This window comes from Schistocerca cancellata, chromosome 2, assembly GCF_023864275.1.
Source record: "Schistocerca cancellata isolate TAMUIC-IGC-003103 chromosome 2, iqSchCanc2.1, whole genome shotgun sequence".
Classification (NCBI taxonomy): domain Eukaryota; kingdom Metazoa; phylum Arthropoda; class Insecta; order Orthoptera; family Acrididae; genus Schistocerca; species Schistocerca cancellata.
This window is the reverse complement of record NC_064627.1, coordinates 277,215,134-277,234,179: the sequence shown is the minus strand read 5'-3', so window position 1 is coordinate 277,234,179 and position 19,046 is coordinate 277,215,134. Positions and strand designations below refer to the sequence as shown.

The window sequence follows — 19,046 nt, the reverse complement described above, 5'->3', positions numbered from 1 at the left end:
GATGATAAAAGTACTGCGCTCGACAACAAGGTTATTACTGCCCTTACACATATTAAAAGAAACGAATATCAGCAAAAGTGTTAAAAATGTTGCAATGTCACAATGTGGGTAGGAAACCTACAAAATGAGACTCACTCACTAACTACCACCTCACCTGTGTTTACCAACACATCACTCCATCTCACACGCCATAAGATGGAGGAATGATGAAAGGTGCTACACTTGGGATTAAAACATAAATAAATGTGGAGGAGCTAAAATAACAGCATAAGGAAGTTTGTGAGACTGGCTAATTGCTTACAAAAAATATGGGTATGCCAGGCTGAAAAGACCTTAAAGACGCTAAAACTGAAAGTAGAACAATATATGTGAAAGAAGAGCTAAAAAAGCAGCAAAGAGAATTGTGACCACGTAAAAACAACATAAGTGAGCCAGTCATCCTGTTAACACATAAGAACATCTGCCTAAAATTTTTGGGAACAAGCTGAATGTATCACAAAACCTTAAAACTCTAACAAAAATTTTTTGGACGTCACTTATAACAGAGGGCAGATCAGTTGGCAACTACGCTGCTATGCTCTGGTTTAAAAAGACACCACAGTCTGGTAAAATATGGTGCACAATGATCTGTATGCGAGCAAACACAAGGAAGAAGGACCTCATCCCCCCTGCATGGCTCAAAGGAGGTACGCCACAACCACGTTGGGGACTTTACTAGGCGTAGCTTACTGTCCGTCACTTCCAGCTGCTTGTCTTCCCATCAATGCATAACTTTGTACCTCAACAGTGCGGTGATAGAATGCAGGGGGACTGCACACTGCACTATGTCTCCTTGGCTGCTTAAGTGCCCATGTGCTACGGCACCCAGCAGAAAGACATCTCCTTCCCCAGCCCACGTAGTTGGAAAGGTGTTCTGGATATCCAGAACTACTTTATCCGCCAGATGCATATGTTATAGAGACTGAATGGCACTCAGTGAGTCAGAAAAGTTGTGGAATTTTGTAGGGATGGCATATCTCATCTGTTTCTGGCCCCCAATATCGCAGATAATTACAATGAGCACAGTAAAGTCTTGAGGCAGTTGGATCTTGAGGATATGATCAGAGAACACAACAGAGCAACCATCCAAGACCCTCTGTTTTGACTCATCTGTAAATAGAGCTATAGAGTTGTGGAGCTCATTTAAAATGTCGGAAAAATATCATATTAAAAAGAGAAGCTGGAGTGCAATCTTTCCTGTACTACACTAAATCAAAAATCACTCTGGGCCGTGCCCATCAATAAAGAATTTCCACACTTCATGCACCACGAGAAGTTGCTGCCAGATGTAAAGTGGTTCACTAGCCTTAGCACAGAGCCTGGCTAGGGGTCAGGTCTTGTAAGCACCCATGGGCAACCTGGTCCCCTCATGGTGTATTGCATCTATGACCTTCAGGTAAGAAGGCCTCACTGACCCGTACACTGTGCATCCATAGTAGAACCACAATCTCACAAAGTCTCTATAAAACTGGAGCAGACACACCCTGTCCACTCCCAAGGAGCTGTGGTTAAAACACTTCTAAGAGAAACCTCACAGTCTTTAAAAGTGAGAATGGTGTCCTACAGTCACAATTCAGGTGAATTACAAATATGACAAGCACAATAAATGAAAACACACATACACAATTTCTCCGCATAAAATGTAAAATCAGTCATTGCAGCCCACTCCTCCAACCTATTCACTGTATGTTGCAACTGACGACTTGCTACTGCAGTATTGGAGAAGGAGTACAAAACTGCAACAGAAGGAGCACTGGACAGCACTCTGTACTATGGATGTTATACTGTTAATTGCTGTTATACTGTTAATTGCTATAAAACACAAGCTGACACTTAAAACACTGCCTTGGGCAATACCATTCTCCTGCACAAAACGATCTGACAGCATGTCACTGACTCTGTACCTACAAAGGCACCTCCAGAGGAAGGACTGACTGAAGATGGGGAGATGGCCACGAAAGCCCCACTGATGTAGCTGACTGAGAATATGGTGGCTCCAAGTAGTATCATACTCCTTACTAATGTAAAAAAAAAAAAAAAAAAAAAAAAACCCCTAGACATGTTTGTTATGTAGGAAAGCCTGCTGGATCCCTGCCTCTAGTGGTCAGATTGTCGACAGTCTACCAACATCTGAATCCACAATGAGGGCGGCTAAGGAGCTGCCTGGTCTCTTTATCCAGACCAGATGATGATTGAGCACATGCTTGAGGGTCTTTCCTACACACCTTGTTAAGGCATTGCTCCGATAGCTACTGGGACATATTCAGTCCTTGCCTGGTTTAAGGAGAGTTATCAAAATTGCCTATTGCCATGAGTCAGGAAATTGGCCTGTCAGCCATATTGAATTAAAACACTGTAAGAGGATTTCTTTGACACCACTGTCAAGTGCTGCAGGTGATGCAGCATGCTGTGCTAGATTTGGTCATGACCAGATGCCATTTCATGAATGTCAGACAGCTCAAATCCAGCTCCCACATGGAGATGGGCAGTTGTAAGACTCTGAATTGATGGACCAGAAGCTAAATGCAACCATCTCCATGGTGACACAGTAGCGATAGAAGACTGGATCCTATCTGGCAGTGGTGGTAATCAGTGCAAAATGCTCTGCCATTGTCTGTGCAATATCTCCAGGTGTTGTTTGGAGACATTCCTGTTTCAACAAAGTCAATGCCTTTACTGGAAATCCTCCCGTTGGTTTCCCACGCTGTTTTAGATCAAGTACAATTGTTGATACAGTCAATGCTTGCCAAGATCTTTTCTTTCTCTCCTTGACGAAGCATTCAGCCTTGGCCCTCAAAGGTGGTGAGGTTGTTTGTATTTGGGCAGCATTTTCAACAATGACAGAGCCACACTTCTGAACTGGATAACGGAACAGCACTCATCAGTAAGCCTAGGAACAACTTGCAACTTGCCTCCAAAGATGAGCAGAAGACTTCGGAATGGAGACAATGACATTAGCAGCATGGTGGATCACTCGTGTGATGTGGTACACCCACTCTTGGACACTGTCACATCATTTAAACACAGCCAGCTGGCTGAACGGCATCTAGTTGGCCCTGTGGATCATCCATTGTTGTTGCATCCTTTCAGGGTGGGATTCATTAATAATATGGAGTGGGAAGTGGTCAATGGAATGACGGTCAGAAAGTCTTTGGCTGAGGATGACTGAGAAGCAGCACTGAAATAAGCGGGAACACCTGTGTTCATGATGCACAGCTCATGAGGCATCACAATGCTCTCCAAACCCTGACACTGAGGACAAGTTGAGGTGAAGCCCCACATTATGGGAGCCACTTATTATGGGGTAGTAATTTCACCAGGGAGGGGAGTCCAGAATGGATGGAGGCACAGTTTTGGGGCGAGATGAGTGCCCCAGACTGATACCAAGGTCCATCAGTTCTGAAGATGAATCATACGACATGTCAGAAAGAGTGACATCCACATCGTCAGACTGCTTACTTCCCACCTCTGTCAGCAGTTGACGTTTCGCCTCTTGATTGTTTTGGCCTGGTGAGGCTTCAGAAACAGAACTACGGCAGTCTACACTCAACTTCTAGACGGGCAGGGAGATCTGTGAAGGTCAGCAACCACAGCGTTTTGTGATATTTTAGTGGGACATATGGGCTTCAAAATAACTGCAGCAGTACAGATGCATTGACAAATGCAGATACTGGAGCTGACACCAGCAACCTCCGTTTTTGTTGCGCATCAGTTTTCAGAACTGGCTGTTGGAGAATTTTAGCAGGGCGGTAGCAAATGTGGTGTGTGTGTGTGTGTGTGTGTGTGTGTGTGTGTGTGTGTGTGTGTGGAGGGGTGCTGCATGGCCTTATAGATCTTTTTGGCTCACCATAAGGGACATACTTCGTTGTTTTAATCTCCTGTATCTTCCTTTCTTCAAGGAAGACACTGCATACTCCAGACGGGTGGCCTTACCATATTAGCCACAAGTGGTTTCTCCCTTACACACTACAGTGTTGTGCCCAAAGTGCTGACATTTGAAACAGCGCACTGGGTTGGGGATGTAAGGCTGCACATCTAGGTGAAGAAACCCTGCCATGACATGCTCTGGAAGTTCCGTACTGTTGAAAGTAAGTATGAATCAGTCTGATTTGATCAGATTGTCATCCATTCTTTTCACTGTATTTTGCATGACAACAATACCTTCTTGGGCCCCATCAGCTTTCAGTTCCTCTTTGGGAATGATGCTTTTATCTTTCTGGAGGTTCTTTAATTGTTGGGACCTATAAGTTTCTACCAACAGTGTCACACTGTGCAATCACCCAACAGATTTTAAAGTGCCAGCAATGCTCTCTACACCCTTCTGAATATAGGAAAGGGAAACCATCTCAAAGGTACCCTCTTTCCTATCTTGCCCCCTTTCTATCAGCAATTTATCGTAGATCGTTGGAAGAACGTAAAGTACCTAGCGACTGGAAGAAAGCGCAGGTCGTTCCCATTTTCAAGAAGGGTCATAAATCAGATGCGAATAATTATAGGCCTATTTCGCTTACGTCAATCTGTTGTAGAATAATGGAACATGTTTTGTGTTCTCGTATTATGACGTTCTTAGATAATACAAATCTCCTTCATCATAACCAACACGGATTCCGCAAACAGAGATCATGTGAAACTCAGCTCGCCCTATTTGCCCAAGAAATTCACAGTGCCGTAGACACTGGCGAGCAGATTGATGCCGTATTCCTGGACTTCAGGAAGGCATTTGATACGGTTCCGCACTTACGTTTAGTGAAAAAAATACGAGCTTACGGAATATCGGACCAGGTTTGTGATTGGATTCAGGATTTCCTAGAAGAAAGAACACAACATGTCATTCTTAACGGTTCAAAATCTGCAGATGTAGAGGTAATTTCGGGAGTACCGCAAGGAAGCGTGATAGGACCTTTATTGTTTACAATATACATAAATGACTTAGTTGACAACATCGGTAGCTCCGTGAGGCTATTTGCAGATGACACGGTTGTCTACAAGAAAGTAGCAACATCAGAAGACTCGTACGTACTCCAGGAAGACCTGCAGAGGATTAATGCATGGTGCGACAGCTGGCAGCTTTCCCTAAACGTAGATAAATGTAATATAATGCGCATACATAGGGGCAGAAATCCATTCCAGTACGATTATGCCATAGGTGGTAAATCATTGAAAGCGGTAACGACCGTAAAATACTTAGGAGTTACTATCCGGAGCGATCTGAAGTGGAATGATCACATAAAACAAATAGTGGGAAAAGCAGGCGCCAGGTTGAGATTCATAGGAAGAATTCTAAGAAAATGTGACTCATCGACGAAAGAAGTAGCTTACAAAACGCTTGTTCGTCCGATTCTTGAGTATTGCTCATCAGTATGGGACCCTTACCAGGTTGCATTAATAGAAGAGATAGACATGATCCAGCGAAAAGCAGCGCGATTCGTCATGGGGACATTTAGTCAGCGTGAGAGCGTTACAGAGATGCTGAACAAGCTCCAGTGGCGGACACTTCAAGAAAGGCGTTACGCAATACGGAGAGGTTTATTATCGAAATTACGAGAGAGCACATTCCGGGAAGAGATGGGCAACATATTACTACCGCCCACATATATCTCGCATAATGATCACAACGAAAAGATCCGAGAAATTAGAGCAAATACGGAGACTTACAAGCAGTCGTTCTTCCCACGCACAATTCGTGAATGGAACAGGGAAGGGGGGATCAGATAGTGGTACAATAAGTACCCTCCGCCACACACCGTAAGGTGGCTCGCGGAGTATAGATGTAGATGTAGATGTAGATGTAGATTATCTATAAAAAACCTATTTGGACTGTCAGCTCACATCCTGTTACTATTATCACAAGAACTCTGAAATATTCCTGAGTCTGGAGGACTGCCTACATGAGCCCTCTTATTAGAGCGAGTGTGAGTACCTTCCAACAGCTCACTCATTCCACTGAGGAGGAGGAGAAAATTTAGAGAGCTCCATCTTGAGGTCATGAACAGCAAGAGCAATAATCATCCACTCAGACATAGCCTCACTTGCCTGGGTAAGCCTTACACAACTGATATGCGGCAGTTTCTCCAGAGGTTGACCACTGACAACTGTTCCACCTCAACAGCCATGCATCTCACTGGTGCCCAGCACACCTTTTTTTTTTCTTCATCAAGATTTTAACCATCCTTACCATCTGTATGGTCCAGTGAAGATCCCTGTTCCTTGCGGAAAATAACATTCCACCACTGTGCTTTCAGTGGTAGCTGAAGCAGGCCCAGAGTTTACGGGAACAGCCCCCAACTCAGGAACCTGGAGTTGCCAAACACATAACCAGAAAATGAATGCTGTGCCCCAGGGGGCGATAAAAATACTGAAATATAGCAGGAAGAATATCACATAGATAGTGTATGTGTCAATACACCAGCATGAAGCTCTACAAACCAAGAAGAACAACCTTACAACAACAGGTTTTAACATGAGGCTTCATCTAATTCTTTGGAACTGGCCAATGGACTTGTAGCAGTTTTTAAACTTGAATACTGCAGAGTTACAAATCTTAACAAATAGCTATATCTTTGATGTTTTTGAGTCCAATTAATGAATTAATCGAACCATAAAAACAAAGTCCAAAAAATTGAGGTTTGTTGAAAACTTCAACAATTCCCAAAAAACATTCTCTCAGGCATTTGTACGAAGGCTATCTACAAAGTACATTACGTTTTCATTTGTGTCCGTTAGGGGCGGGGCTAATGCGGCCATCCTGGTGTCATGGCATTCCGCCGTGCTAGTGAGAGGTTCGTGCTGTAGTCCGTTGAGTTACTGTGACAGTTTGAAATGTCAGCGTTAATTGAAAATGCCACGAAGTGTGAAGTGCGTGCTGTAATAAGGTTTCTGACTGCAAAAAACTGTACACCGATAGAAATCTATCAGCAGCTTTGTGAAGTGTATGGGGACAACATAATCACTGAAGGTGGAGTGCGTCAATGGGTCATTAAATTTAATAATGGGCGAACTAACGTTCACGACGAAGAGCGAAGTGGAAGAACCAGCATAGTGACTGCCGAACTTGTTGAAAAAGTCGATGCCGCGGTCCGTAAAAACCGTAATTTCACAATAACGGCACTCTCTATGAGTTTTCCACAAATTTCACGAAGTTTGTTGCACGAAATCATTACTGAAAAGCTTGGTTACCACAAGTTTTGTGCAAGATGGATACCAAAAATCTTGACAGAGATTCACAAAAATCAGTGAATGGCTTCAGCGTTAACGTTTTTGGACGCTTACAACAAAGATGGCGACTCATTACTCGATCGCATCGTTACTGGTGACGAAACATGGGTTAAGCATCTGAACTGCGAGACAAAATTGCAGTCAATGCAGTGGGGGCACACAAATTCCCCCCAAAAACCCAAGAAATGCATGCAGACAATGTCGGCAAGGAAGGTGATGGCGACTGTCTTTTGGGACAGAAAAGGTGTGATTTTTGTGGATTTCCTGGAAAGAGGCACTACAATAAACTCTCAAAGGTATTGCCAAACTCTGCACAACCTCAGAAGAGCAATACAAAACAAGCGCAGGGGAAAGTTGGGCTCAAAGATCTTGCTGATTCACGACAACACCCGGGCCCACACGGCAAATGCCACTCGTGAAGTTCTCGAATCTTTTAAGTGGGAGTTGTTTCCTCATCTGCCATACAGTCCCGACCTGGCACCGAGCGACTTCCACTTATTCCCAGCAATGAAGAAGTGGTGGGCTATGCAGCGTTTTGATGACAACACACAGCTTCAAGAAGAGGTAACCACGTGGTTGAAGGCGCAGCCGGTCGAATTTTACGATGAAGGAATTTCCAAGCTCGTCCATCGCTACGATAAGTGCCTTAATTTAAATGGCAACTATGTAGAAAAGTAGTATTTAAGTGTGGCTTTCATCTGCATATAATAAAAAAAATTTCCAATACTTTATTTATTTTTAATTCCAAAACATAATGTACTTTGTGGATAGCCCTTGTAACAATGTGCAGACCATTTCATAACATGTATTTCTTATACATATTAGTAAGGATTGTAAAGAAAATGTTTAACTGGATAATAGCTGGAACAATAGGATTGCTGTTGTTATTAATTGGTCCCTTCTATGTAACAGCTTTGTGACTCGATGCTACAGACATGATGATCGGAGTTCTTCAAAAATTAATGTTTCAAGTTCATTCTACCCACTGAAATATTTCATATACAGGATACTCATTAAAGTCATGTGGTGGCTATTGATTACAAATGGCCTCCAAACGTGTTCTTGTCAGACACAAACAGTAGTTTGTTAAATTGCTTTCTATGTACAAGATGGCAAATTCTTGGAGGATTCTGAAAACTTTGTGGCATCCTCACAAACATGATAATCAGTCATTTGATATTTATTTCTGGATGCTGACCAAAGGCATCCTCTAGGCATTTCATTAAATTAGTTTTTATCTATATACGCTTCATACTGTCCAAAAGAATGTTTGGTAACGTCATCTATCCATCTTCTGTTAGGTTTTTTCCTCATTCTTTCCTTATTTCTTGAAACCCAACAAAGAAGTTCCACACCTATCTGTCACCCATTTGCCTGTTACACGTTCCATCATCAATCCACCATTTAATTTTCATTACAGTCACAATTAAATCTTACAGTATAATTTGCTTCCTGATATAAGTATGTGTTTTTCTGTTTCTCATAGATATCCTATTGTAAATCTCTCCATTATTCACTAAGCAGCTCTCAGTTTTGAATAGTTTTTACAATGACAGCCACTGTCTCCTAATGAGTAAATTAATTTGTGGTAAGTTCCTATGGGACCAAACTGCTGAGGTCATCGGTCCCTAGGCTTACACACTACTTAATCCAACTTAAAACTAACATACACTAAGGACAATACACACACCTCATGACCGATGGAGGACTATAATCTCCAATGGGGAGAGAGGGGGGGGGGAGGGGGGGAAGGTGCACGAACTGTGGCAAGGTGTCTCAGACCACACAGCTTCCCCGCATGGCTTCTAATGAGTGACAACTGCTAACAATGATTGTAAACTCTCTTTTTCAGACAAATTCATTCATTTGTTCACCGTGTCCTGTAGATCATATCAACAAGATGAATGATTCAAGGTATTCATTTTCACATAGACAAAGAAATCATGTAAACTTAATCTATATACTATATTAACAATAAACTGCCACTATACTTATTGTTATTCACACTTATGCCACCTAAATTTAATTGAGTAATTTAGAAATACAGCTGCTACTGTGAAAAAATCTACTATCTCCACAGTTTACCTGTCTTACAGCAATATAACAAAACACTGCCACTTGAATTGGTAGGTATTCCCAATTCTTGTTTTATGTTGGACAGGCGTTTGTGGATTATCTTACCACTCCATTTTGTGCCTTGGACAAGAAGGAAAAGTCTACATGAAAATTATTATTGTACCCTGTATTGTGACTGTGTATATCTTAGACCTCAATAGCAGTGACAGTAGAGAAAGTGTCTTTCAGTATGGTGGAACTGGTGGAAGAGAGACTTTCTTTATTTGGGTGCATAAAGAGTAGAACTAGCAACTGTATCCCAGAGGGGCGGTCACAGACAGTGTCTGATTCCTAGTGAATGGTTGATTTTAGGCTGGGCAACTTACAGCCTATGCAGAAAGTAACCACATAGTACCACATTAATTTTCCGAGCAGTGAATGATATGACTCTGCATGTGAAAGAGTTTGGAGTTAAAGTTCCCCCCTGGCCTGATCTATGGAAGAGGACCATACTGAGAGAAAACATGTTTGAATGGAAGAATGAAGGAAAGAAAATTAATGATTGGAAGATGGAATGTTTACACATTGCTGCAAGTAGGAAAGCTAGAAAATACAAACAGGAGATGAAAAAGAACAGTTAAAATGAGCTCGGCATGAGTGAAATGAGTTGGGGAGATAACACACGACAGTGGAGATTATAAGCTTTTCTAATCAGTGGGAGTCAAGAGCAGAGAAAACAGAATGCGAATACTGATAGACCAGAAACTGAAAAATAAGATAATGAAGGTGCAATATAGTGATAGAAGATTGATGATGTTATGACTACAGCTTACTGCAAAAGATGTGGTATTAATACAGGGGTGCATGTCAGCCAACCAGCATATTGATGAGAAAGTGGAAAAATATTAAGAAAAGATTAAAGAATTTATTGAAAAAAACAACAACAACCCAGAGACTTGTGGGAGAAGGAAGAGATTTGGTAGTCTGTGGAAATCAACTGATGTCAGACACATCTCTCTCTTATTACGCTTAGTGAGGAATAAAAGAACGAACTATTTTGGCATTTGTCCATTTCACAAATCTGTTCTTTTAATAAACTGATCACAAAAGATGTTATGTTGTGATCAGTAAAATGTAAAAGACACAGTATTATGTGGTTTAATAATATGAGATTGGCTATGATGTACCGTATATCAGGTGATCTGAGGAGAGTACATTCACACATATTTTGGGGATTAAAGAATTGTGGTGTGAAGTCTAGGGATGGTTCAGAGTTCATTTGTCATGATGTACAGATGTTTGTATACAGCTCTAAGGAGTCCTGTGTAGATATAATACTTTTTCGGAATTATGAATTGAACTTGACTGTGTAGTGCCACAAAGTGAACATGAATGAACGAAAAAGATGAAAGCGTAAAATTCCGGATTAGATACGTAAATTGTGACTTTTGAACTAACTAAAATCCATGTGGCTTATTGTGCAAGTCACGACCAAGAACTAAATATTTAAAGGGATCAAGTTGTTGAGTATTCGAGTGAGCATTCCGTTACAGGCAATCCGTTTTGTAATACTTTTAGTAACAGGGTTAGTTAAATATCATACACTGGCTATTACGAGTGACAGTGATTGACAATTTTTACATCTTGATCTGTCAGGAAATGTGCATGCAAAAGACTTCTGGAATAATTTCGGAAATTTGTTACACAGTTTGTGGAATGTTCGACAAAAAATTTGTTTTATTATGCAGAAATTTTTAAGTGTCGCTAGAATGTGGGATGTGAGTGCTAATGAGCAGTACGATGCATTAGAAAACTTTAAGGAAGCCTTCTTCAAAGGATACGGGGGAAAAATAATAATAATAATAATAATAATAATAATAATTATTATTATTATTATTGGAGTTGCAAAATAGTCTCTGGAGGTGAAAAATTTAATCCCAAAGACAAAAGTGTAAAAAGGTTTGCTTTAAGGTAGGTCACTAATTTGTTATATTTGATTAATAAATTAGAGCTGCACAAATCATAATGAGTTTAGATGGGAAGCTGCCTATGAGTTGGCATAATAAAAGCATTGCTGCACCTATATATGACGTTAACAAAGTTATTAATAATATTTTTCCCATTGTTAAATTTTAACAAACTTATTAGTTATTTAGAAAGTGTGGAAAAATTGTTGCAGGAGGAGGAGCAAGCTAGTTGGAACATTTCGCCCCAAATTAAAGTCGATAGCCACCAGAATGGTCAAGTTCCATAATGACAATAGATGAGAAGCTGGTAGTTGGTGCCACACCATGGCAAATAGACCAATTACCAGAGAGCAAGTATCTGTGTATAGGTAGCATTATCCAATTCATTATGATGATGATTTGCAAAACAGACAACAGGAGTAAGAGTAGGAAATGAACCAAAATCGCTGAGTATAGGACACTTTATCTCGTCTGTGAAGTGGCTATCATTAGTAGAACGAGTAACAGTTATTGGAATCCGCTAGCCATGTCTTTTGTTTACAACAATAAGATACTGGAAGATCAAAGTAATGGCAGGAGTGATGCAACTGAGACAGATGAGATCAATGAAGTTAGAACATGCATGTTTAACACGGGCTTGGAAGAGATTTTTAACAGAAGAAAATGAAGTAAACACTGCAGTACAGAGAAGATAGTTTAAAGAAAAGTGATGGAACATGACACACAGGGAAGTGTGTACAGTGAAACTGATGATGAACTGCGGGAACTAGATGAGAAAAGGATGGATCAAATATTGAAGGCAATTAATGAAGATTTATGTGCATCAGGTGATGACCGTAAGGGGGCCGAGTCAATTAGTGAGAGTTTGAAGGAAGATGAAGAGGACAGGGAATATGAAGAATTACTTGAAAAATTAAGTACTGTGAAACAATAGGAGATAGATTTGGAGTAGTGGTTTGATCTGTCACTGGTGGACAAACTGCCAAATGCTGAAAGGGCAAATATTGAGTAAAATCCTACAAATTTGTGTAAACCGTAGTAGAAGGGAAACTGTACACAATTTACTGGAGGAAGATGGAGTCACTACTAGTAGGGAAAAGACAGGACAGCCAGTAATTAGTTTATTGATTCAGGATGAAGATGTGTAGTGTAGCTAACAGAGGACAGTAAGATGCTTTACCTAATAAGGAGGAACTAGTAATAATGTCTGTCACAGGTATCCAAATAATCGTAGCCACTATAAAAGTGAAGAAGCTTGTTAAATATGAAGTAATGTTACCTATTAACATAAGTGGTATCCAGTTGTAACACAGCTTTCTGATAATTTCCAGTTTGTACAGTAAATGTTGATTAAGGCATTCATTTTTAATAAATACAACGGGAAGTTGTATTTTAATGATGATTTAGTGATTTCTGAAAGTAAGTGGGGAAAAAGTTACTGTGCCATTTTAAGAAAATGAAATTGATAACTCAGGAGAAGGACAATATTCTCACAACATATTGTAGGAAGTTGGATGAGTATTATGAATAAGATGAATATGTGGGGTTGGATAGAGAGGTATTACGAACAGTCAATAGTAAATCAGAGGCAAAGTGGAGTACTTGCTTGTATTAGATAGGAGCAGAGGGTAAAGGGCTCAGATGACACTGCTCTCTTTGCAATGTCAGGTGACTGTCAATCACCAGGTACTAATGTTATTGGCAACATTATTTCATTTTCTTTCATATTGTCAAGCTGCCTCTTCTGTCATTCTGAACTATTTCTATCATCTTTTATCTTCTTCACTGTCTGGAGTAAAATAGGGGGATTAGTTAGCTAGTGAAAATGTAGTATGTATTTAAAGAAAAGAGAACATATCTATAGATATTGAAGGACTGAGGTGAAGATTATAGGAAGTGACACGTATATGAAATGATTAGCACAAGAATATTAGTGGTGGAATGATGTGACTTGTAGTACACATGGGTGTTATTGTGTTAGAAAATACACAGAAGGTTGTGCAGCAACAAAGTAAAGATTTCCTGAAATGACTAATTGGTAAAATAACTAGAATGTGGAAATTATTAATGGAAGAAGGTGATTAGTAGCAGAAAGGCATGTTGTTGTGAAGAAAACTGATTAATAGGTTTTGAAAGAGCAACATAAAACTTACCAGATATGACTAGGGAAATGAACTAGTTAATGTTTGGAAAATAACAAGGAAACAGATAACAAACTGGAGAAAGTTGCAATGTTGTGATGAAAAATGTATAATGGAACGTGACATAATTTCATGCAAAATTACCAACTGTAACTTTTGAAGTAAACTGAATAGTATGGCGACTTAAAAAGTGTCGTGGTAAAGTGGAATAGATACTCTAATGTGGCTAAACCCTAGTGTGTGAGAGCAAGAATGAAAAGAAGTGACAGGCAGAATTTTGTTAATAATTTCATGATTTTGAATGTAATCTCTTTCTGTACTAGGTCAAATATTTTATTGTGACAACTGTGTGGGAGGCAATGTGGCCTACATATAGTATATGCAAATGTATATAAATTCAGAAGAAGAAACTGGTAAAACAATAAGTTTTTTCTGTTGTAAACTTTGTAAAAGAATAATTTGAACTAGATTTAAGATTTGTTGAAAAAATTTGAAAAATGAGTATAAAGTAAATAGGCTGAATTAGTTAAGTAAATCTAGACAATACTTTCACTGACAAACTATTCTGCTAAAGTTACTGTATTTGCAGGAAGATCAGCATTTGACTGCAGCATAGACTGTATTCTAAGTGAAGGTAGTGTTACAGATTCCCCACAAATAAGATGCCTTGGCAAAGCAAGAAAAATGATTTTTAAGGAAGGAGGGCACTAGTGAAGTGCCAATTATACAGAAGTAATATATTTTCCATCATACACATGGGTGAATTATAAAGTGAAAAGTGTAGGAAAGTGAAAAGTGTAGGAAAAGAATTAAGTGATTCAAAGCGTAGACAAGACAGACCACAAGGCATATAAATAAATTAGAGTGATTAAAATTTAAACAAAACTTAAACTTAGTGTTTAACTAAACTGCTACAAAGAATCTGAATTGTTCTAAAACATAAAATTTATTGTTTTGAACAAGAATTTGTATAAAACATGATTTGGTACAGAGTTTGAAAGAAAAAATAAGATTTTGTAAAACAACAGGCTGGGTCAGTTTTAGAACTGCAAGTCAAAAGTAAGAATTATGAATTTAATTAATTAAGCTTGCTTTTGGGAATTGATTAAAATTTCAAAATAGTTGTGATGTAGTACAATTACTAAAAGTTTGTTTGCAATTTTTTTTTTTAATAATACAGCTGCAAAGTGTAGCGCCCTGTAGTGTGCCTAAGTAAGTCAGATGGTAGCAAGCAGATAGATACAGACAATGACTCATGGTTCTAACACGACAGATATGCACTCTGATCCAGCAGTAGTTAGAAATTGTTATGGTTGTGGCCGAAAGGTGTCACCAACTTACAGACATAAAGCATACATAGTTAAAACAGTGTACTTCGGAAACAAAATTGTATCTTCTGTGAATAATATATCCTCTATTAATTATTGTTGATTTAATAAGTTTCATTATTAGTGTCAATGATGGCATGCACAGAAAGTAATATAATAAATGAGTATAGTTTTGTCCGTTACCGGAGTACATGTTAGCTGGAGAACTGTGTCTATACAGATAGTTAACCATACTACAAGAGGAAATTTGTCAAATGAAACTAGTCAGTTTATGGTACTGGGAAAACAAGAAACATTTTATGATAATTCAGTTATTTAAGGGGGGAGGTATTTTGTTATTTGTGGATTTAAGAAAATTTTCATTTGCTAAATTTCTCACACAAGCTATTAGGTTGTGATTGTTAAAATGTAAAAGACACAATATTGTGTGGTTTAATAACGACATTGGATTAGTTATAATATACATCAGCCAATCAGAGGACAGTATGTTTGCACATATTTTGGAAGCTAACTAACTGCAGTGTGACATCTAGAGACAGTTCAAAGTTCAGTCAACATCATGTAAGGAACTCTGAGTAGATGTATTAATATTGTGGAATTATGAATTAAACTTGACTGCGCAGTGCTGCAAAGTGAACGCAAATGAATGAGAAAGATGAATGTGTGAAATTCCATTTTATACATGTAAAGTATCTGTGTGGCATATTGTGCAAGTCTGGACCAAGAACTAAATGTTCAAAGGGATCAAGATGTCCAGTATTTGCGCAAGCATTTTGTTGCAGACAATCTGATTTGTAATCCTTTTGGTAACAGGGTTGATGGGAGGATTGTGTGGTTTAATAATGATATCGAATTGGCTATGATGTACTGCATATGAGCCACTCAGAGGACAATACATTCACATGATTTTGGGGGCTAGGAACAGTTCAAAGCTCAGCCATCATCATGTAAGGAGCTCTGAGTAGATGTAAAAATTTTTGGAATTATGAATTACACTGGACTGTGGAGTACTGCAAAGTGAACACAAATTAATGAGAAAGATGAATGTGTGAAATTCGTTAGATTTACCTCAATAGTTTACTGTTCTTTCTTGCATATCTGTTTATAACATCCACATTTCTCTATGGGTTCCTCACTGCACTAACGAATTAAAAAAGCCATAGATTACAGATTACTATACATTGTTTTTGCTGTTCAAAACATTATATTATGTGACTTACCAAACGAAAGCACTGGCACGTCGACAGACACACAAACAAACACAAACATACACACAAAATTCTAGCTTTCGCAACCAACGGTTGCCTCGTCAGGAAAGAGGGAAGGAGAGGGAAAGACGAAAGGATTAGGGTTTTAAGGGAGAGGGTAAGGAGTCATTCCAATCCCGGAAGTGGAAAGACTTACCTTAGGGGGAAAAAAGGACGGGTATACACTCGCACACACACACATATCCATCCACACATATACAGACATATACAGAGGCAAAGAGTTTGCAAGCAGACATATACAGAGGCAAAGAGTTTGAAACTCTTTGCCTCTGTATATGTCTGCTTGTGACTGTATATGTGTGGATGGATATGTGTGTGTGTGTGTGTGTGTGTGTGTGTGCGTGTGTGTGTGCGCGCGCACGAGTGTATACCCGTCCTTTTTTCCCCCTAAGATAAGTCTTTCCACTCCCGGGACTGGAATGACTCCTTACCCTCTCCCTTAAAACCCTAATCCTTTCGTCTTTCCCTCTCCTTCAATCTTTCCTGACGAGGCAACCGTTGGTTGCGAAAGCTAGAATTTTGTGTGTATGTTTGTGTGTCTATCGAAGTGCCAGTGCTTTTGTTTGGTAAGTCAAATCATCTTTGTTTTTAGATATATTTTTCCCACGTGGAATGTTTCCTGCTATTATATTCATAACATTATATTATGTTGTTTATAGGAAAAAGCGACATCCAGATCATGTTCCATATCACACAACATCGGAGTTTACTGTGAGCAATGGTAAGAATAATTTTCCTTCACTTAGTTAACTTCACTTTGTGACATGTTTGGAAATTTCAAAAGGTTTACAACTTGTTACTGAGCATACAACAAACTGAGAGCTTAGTCATCTGCTGTCAGATTCTTTGACTGTAGTAGGTACACTGTGTAAAGTTTTACATCCAGGCGCAGATGCTGCCGTCTTTTGCAGACGGTAATCACTGCTGTCATAATTTGGAATAGCTGGAAATGATTGATTGCCTGCCACTGATCTTTTTCCTTGTGGTATACTTTTAATTGTTGCACATATGAAACTCAACAGATTTTCCAACATTTGGAAGCTGTGAAGTCTGTCTTTTCGTTAACACATTAAATTCACTTATAGAGAAGATTAAAAGTCATGAACTGTAAATTTAGAAGTTCCTTTTACACTTAGTGAATATATTTTCTGTCCTTCCTTTTGAGTTTTGGACCAGCACGGAGAAGTTAAAAATATATTTTTGTTTTATTTTTTACTTTTTTATAATTTTTTTCTGATAGCTTTGTTGATTCATTCTGTGCTGTAGTTGGTAATTCGTTTTTGTGTAGTCATTTTCAAAACATGGTTCCTTGCAAATTTTACTTTCATGCCTGCTTTCTCAACCCACTTTCTGTTTCCAGCAAACAATGCATCTACAAGCATGCTTTTCTTGAAATGCTCATTTGTTTTAATGTTTGGAAAATGCGTTCCCACAACCCTTAGAGGATAATCATCAGAACACCTTCCCCTGCCAGCTTTTCTGCGCTCTGCTGCATACGTTCCCGTACGTTCCGTTACCAGTAACAAACGAAACTCTGCTATTGACATTTTATGACATGTTGGTGATCTGTGTAGGACATGAGCATTTAAAACACACGTATCGACAACATGAAAAAGGAACTTCTTATACCACTTCACTGTTTCCTGTATACTTCCGACAGAGCTAAGCAGTATATCAGAACAGTCAACTGCTCCCATATTCCACGTTATAATTTTTATGGCGGTGGTGCCGCGACAAACACTTCGCTGTAGAAACGGCTTACGAAGTCACCGCCACACTTTTAATAGCGGGCCGACCGGTCCGCTGGAACAGTGAACAGAAAGATGAAAACCCAAACACTCTGATTAAATAACAGTCGGTACTTATCTTTATTAACGAAGATACAGAAACACAGTAGTGAACTCCGTGTCTACAGAAATCTGTCTAGATCGAGTCGGAGTGGCTAGGTCAGCGTCGGCTGACGACAAACATCAACTCTGCTGCGATGAACACACAACGGACTAGCAAGTACACAAATCGGCGGCGAGCATACCACTGAGCGGCGAATACAGAACTGTCCTGGTGCTCGCGACTCCAGCGCTTAAGAAGCCAGAAGCCAGCGGTGGCGCGCGCAGACTTGCGGCGATTTCCTGTATCGCTGGCGCTGCTTATGCGGACGGCATCCGGACTTTGATGCTGCCAACCTTTTGGCAGCGGGCTCGGCTGGCACCACTGGCTAGGATATAACAATAATCTACAATACTTTGTGGTTTCTTAATTTTCTCTTCACTATTCCTGTCAGTCTTTCCTGTGTCAACCATTCTGTGGTGTTACATGTGGTCAACATCCACACTTCCCTTTTGTCACACCAGTTTATAACAAGCATTATACTAGTACACACAAACTGAATGTCTCCTCCTTTCAGTTTCTTCTGAAGTTTCAGCATGTTGCGTCTGTTCTTACAGACATACCACATGAGTTTGTCCCATGACTGCGAGGCCAGGAAAATAAGTCTGGACTTGAGTATCAAGTATCGAGGTAGGGGTATCTCCACATTCTAAACAGGGTCTTATAAGTGTAGCCACTACATCACCACTTTTCCCAAAACTGTGGAACTCAGTTTCTGTTGATGTCCCTGTATAAACAGTGAAATCTAAGAGACAGCCAGTCTTACAATCACAAAAACAAATGTTTTTATTACGAATCTACTCTGTTTATGGACTGAATTGTCTGAAAGATAAGCGTCCTTTATATAATAACAAACTTTCACTTTCATAAATGCAGAGTTTCTGATGTGGAGTAAATACAGAAAGCTGTATGAACTTTATCGACAACATTCCTAATTTTGAATACTCTGCCTCCTCCAGTACTGGTAGAGTTGTCACTGAAATATAACATTCTCATAAGTAACAAAAAGTGGTCTCTTGACAAGTTCATTAAAAACTGGAGTATTTAGAAGAACATCTCTGGTCCAGTACTCGCTAATTTTCATCCCCCCCCCCCCCCGGCCCCCCACCCCCACCACAAGAGGCATCACAAGACAAACAGCTATGA

General features: G+C 39.6%; 1 protein-coding gene across 2 annotated transcripts in view; it reads right to left on the bottom strand.

Annotated features, from left to right (window-relative positions):
* The window catches only part of LOC126161612 (NFX1-type zinc finger-containing protein 1-like), a 251,498-nt gene that overhangs the window by 49,273 nt on the left and 183,179 nt on the right, over positions 1-19,046 (bottom strand). The gene's annotated exons all lie outside the window — the stretch shown is intronic.